We start from the raw sequence: 4848 nt of genomic DNA, 5'->3' as shown, positions 1-4848 counted from the left end.
AATAAGCCCTCTTCTAACTTCATGCAGATAAAAAATATCTAGGTACTACCTATGGCAGAAGACATGGAGTATTTGTTTTTATGAATCTGGCTTATTTCACTTTGCCCAGCGATTTCTATTTCTATCAAGTATTCTCTGATAATAGTATATTTTGATCATTTATATGTGAAGGAGACCCCATTGTAGGCATGCTGCATTTTCTCTCCTCACTGTTGGCATCTAAGTTAATTCCATAGCCTCTCTACAATGAAAGGTGTATGAATAAACATGGACATGCATGGGTATCTTTGTGGTGTCAGGAATCAGATGCTCTTATGCATACCTAGAAATATACCCAGAGAGGGTATCACTGAATAACACACCACTTGCAAGGGAGTAGTGGTGAAGCCGCCTCCATTCTGATTTCCATAGTGGCACTATATTTACGTTTTTACTAAAGAAATAAAGAAGACATTTTCTCCCAATGGCCTCAAGACCACTCTCAAGTACAGTTTTGAAGATGAAATCAAGACTGTGAAGAACATCATGAAACATGCAGAGTCTCTGTGGTCCTGTCTGTCTTTACTTTCTGCAAGGGAACTGTGTTCAGTGAAATCCACCCAAATTTGTATTCCGTGTTTTATGCAGTAATCTCTCAGGTTCTTGGCGTGTAGTTCTCTAGAGCCTCAGAGAGTGTGTGCAGGCACAGAGCCTGCTTCCCCGTGTCTTTGCTAGCACTTTTTGTTGGTTTTCATTTTCTCTATGATAGGAATGTTCATCTGGGTAACACTGAATCTCAGCATTGTTTTGATTTTTGCCTTCCTCATGACTAAGTGGTTTCCCATAATGGCCATAAATTATATTCTTATTAAGGAGGTGCAAAAGAACATTTTTCTTGTATTCTTTAGATCTTTTTCTATTTACTTTGTTTCCCAGTTTGCATATTATATTATTTGCCATTGGCGTTTAGTTGCTTCGATTGTACATTAGTGCCCAGTCGGTGTGAAACTCTGGACTCTTCTCTCCCACTCTGCAGACAGTTCCATTGCTCTGTTTGGTTCCTTTGCTGTGCAGAGGCTCTACAGTTTTATGTAATCTCACTTATCAGCTCCTGCTATTTGCTTAGCTCTCGGAGTCCTGTTCAGAGAGTCATCACCTACATCTACATCTTCAAGGATTTTCCCTGTTTCCCCCAGAAGTTGGAAACTTTCAGGTCTTGTATAAAAATATTTGATCTGTTTGGAATTCATTTTCTTATGGTGTGAGAGATGGGGATCTAGTTTCATTCCTGCACACGTGGATTCCCAGTCTTCCCTGCACCATCTGTTAAAGAGGTTTTCCTTTTTCCAGGGTACGCTCTGAACCTCTTTGTTGAGACTCAGATGGCAGTAGCTGCATGGATTTGTTTCCGGTCCTCTGTTCTAGTCCCTTAATCGATCCATCTATTCTTCTGATGCAGCCATTGAAATAGGAGGCTGCTCTTTCATTTTCTGGCTGCCCAGAAAAATCACACAGAAACTATATTAATTACAACATTGTTTGGTCAATAGCTTAGATGCATTCCTATCTAGCTCTTATATCTTAAATTAACCCATTTCTATTAATCTGTACATCACTGCGAGGCTGTGGCCTACTGGTAAGGTTCTGGCATCTCTCTCATTTGGCAGTTACACAGAGTCTCCCTGACTCCACCTATTCTCTCTCTATATCTCTGTTCAGATGTTCCCTCCCGCCTGGCTTTACTCTGCTAAGCCATTGATTGAAACAACTTTATTCATCATTCAATAAATACCAACACACATACAGAAGGACACCCCACATCAAGCCTTGCTGATTTTGTTACCGTATCTCAGTAGTATATTTGACATCAAGTATTAAGGTACTCTAAGCATTGCTCTTTTTGTTGGGGATTGCTTTAGCTATTCAGTGTCTGTTATGTTTCTGTATGGATTTTAGGGCTCGTTTTTCTGTGTTCTATGCCATTGAAAACTTGATAGGAGTTGTTCTGAACGCCAAAACTGCTTTTGGTGGTGCAGTCATTTTCACAGGATTGTCTCTGGCAATTCGTGAAAACCCACCATGCACAGTATAATCCCTTTCAGTAGTATGTCTCTTGGTGTGTAGAAAAGTTATTGGAGTTTGTTATCTTGATCCCTGAAGTTCCTTATCAAGTCTGAACGTTTTCGTATTGACATTTTTGGGTGTTCTAAGTACAGAATTCTATCACATGGAAATAAACCCTAACAATCATTAAGGATATAAAAATCATTATACATTTGCCCATACTTTCTATTACATATCTCAGGGTCAGCATCTAATTTACCACTACAAAATACTTAAGACAATGCATACATATTTTGCTGTTAACTCAGCTAAGTATTTATGGGTGTGTTCTCTTTCTTGGCTAACCTTACTTTAAATACACATCATCCTGGTGATTTCCTTTCTCAACCCTCAGAAGTTTACGCAATCATAAGTAAATATTTTATATAAGCCCTATTTTATATTCAGTATTGCATAGTGTTGGCTGGGGAACAATACCGGGATACAATATGTATTTATTATTTGCTCTGAGAATACCTAAGTTGTTTGATTCTCATTTTTTACAGATAATTTTTCTTTATTTGGATACCTTTAGAATAATTAACCTTCAATGGTATTCTGGGAACATTTACGGCTATGGATCTGCTTTCACCAGTTTGACCCACAGTATGGTAATAGGTTCTAATTCATGAATGATGCTATAGTTCTCTAATTAGGAATAACTTTCCCTATTACATCTTTTATTATTATTACTTCTCAATTGGTTCTCGCTATTTCTAGGAAAATGAATTTTTTAAATTCCATAACTATTATTCTGCTTAAAGTTGTAACCTCCTTATGAATTCCTACAGCCCTCTTCTGCTTCAGCTTTTCCACAGTAGTGATCAGGGTGCCCTCATCCTTTCCACGGTCATCTTTTCTTCTAACACAGTCACTCCCATGATGCTCTCCCCGTGGCATAGCTTAAAATGCTACATCTCTGCTAATGAATTCCAAATTTTCTCTCCAGCCCAGGCCTCTCTTGCAGACTTCAGACTCACATATCCCACCGCCTGCCCCACAATCCCACTTGGATTTCTAGCTGACAACTCAAATTTAACATGTCTAAAACTGAAACGTCTCCCTGAAATATGTTCCATCCACAGTGTTCTCCATCTCCGTGGTTGCCAGCTCCTCGCGTTCTATGGCTCAGATCAGAAGTCTTGAATTGCCTTTGATGCTTCCCCCTCACATGGCTTATCTGTAGTAGATCATGTTGTCTCTGACTTCAAAATATACAGAGAACCTAACCAAATTTGGACTAAAACTTCAATTCCACCCCTGCCACTCAAGTTCAAGTTGAAATCATTCCTCACCTAGATTATAACAATGGCCTCCGAACCTTGATCTTCGTTTCTCACGAGAAGATGCTCCTGCGTGGCCCAGGAATGGTGTGGTTTCTGTCAGCATTACGATATTTGCACCAGACTCTTGGGGTTTTCCACATATTCAGGGTGCTCTGAAAACTCTCATGGAGGGACATCTTCATGCTATGTACAGGTCGGATGGCTCCTTAGAGGAGCCCCACCCCGAGAAAGCAGAAAAGGGCAGAACTGGTATTTGGGAGCTAAAAGAACTGCTCTCTTTCTATAATGACCAGAGCCTCTAAAGTGGGTGCTTCACTTGGGATTCGCTGCCAACTTTTGCTACTTTTTTGTTGTGCACTATATAAGGTTGTTTTGCTGTTGATGTTGTTGTTCATTTGTTTTTTGTTGTTGTGTGTTAACTACACAGTTGGAAGACTCTTTTTCTCTTCCAGCCCACTCTCAATGATCCTAGCTTCTTTGCAGAGAAGATAAAATTGCAGATTGATAAATTGTTCACACTTTATTGTAGTTCTTTTTCTCCTGTGCAATATTTTCCCTCTGGGATAATTTTTCCTGCTATGACACAAAATATGGTTCTGTCCCTGTCATTCATGACAAAAACAAAAACAAGCGAGTGTGGTCAAGATGTATTTACTGGCTCACTTCAGGACTCGGATAAGGATGCATTCAAAGTTAATGTCATAGAATTGGGAAGAAAATGCTTCCATGACTGGAGGTTCAAATTGCCTCCTGATTTACATCACGTGGATATCTCGTTTTCCTAGTCTACACTGTATGTGATTCCTGGTCCCTGGGAGGATGACTACTCTAAGCGTAAGCACATTTAAACAGGCTTGCTATCATAAAACAAAGAGACTGATGGTGAGCGCTTTGCTCTGAGTTCCTATCTGATGGTGAAATCAAAGCTTATCCCATATTTGATAGGGACATCTGAAAACTATGTCTTCTGATAAACAGAAATAAAAACAATAGACAAGACCAGCAAGCTCTTATTTGCTCACTCTCTCACTACCCTCTGTTCAGAATGAATTTAATAACAGAACCAAACAACTTCAGTCATACTAAGTGAAAAGTGTTGCGAGGCCTGACAGACCCACAGTGTGGAGATATTAGGAGAAACAGCAAAACACTGAAGCCCTGCCCTGCAACCTGGGAAGACCCATGGCGTGGAGATATTAGGAGAAACACCAGAAACACTGAAGCCCTGCTCTGCAACCTTTCCTTACCCACTTTCTTTCTTGCTTTCTAGTCTGATGTCTCCACTATTCAGTCTTCGTCAGCCCAGAGCCTCTCCTCTCCGAAGGAACATGTCATGGGATTTAATTATCTCACTTGGGTTAGAGGGGGAATGCAGGAGCTATTGTTTGCCTGGGATACAGGAGTCCTTGGTTCAATCCCTGGGACAGAGAAGCAACAACAAAACAAACAAGAAAGCAACCTCAAATGAAACAACACTGAA

This window comes from Microtus ochrogaster, chromosome 1 (genome assembly GCF_000317375.1).
Source record: "Microtus ochrogaster isolate Prairie Vole_2 chromosome 1, MicOch1.0, whole genome shotgun sequence".
Taxonomy (NCBI): Eukaryota; Metazoa; Chordata; class Mammalia; order Rodentia; family Cricetidae; genus Microtus; species Microtus ochrogaster.
This window is presented reverse-complemented; position numbering follows the sequence as displayed.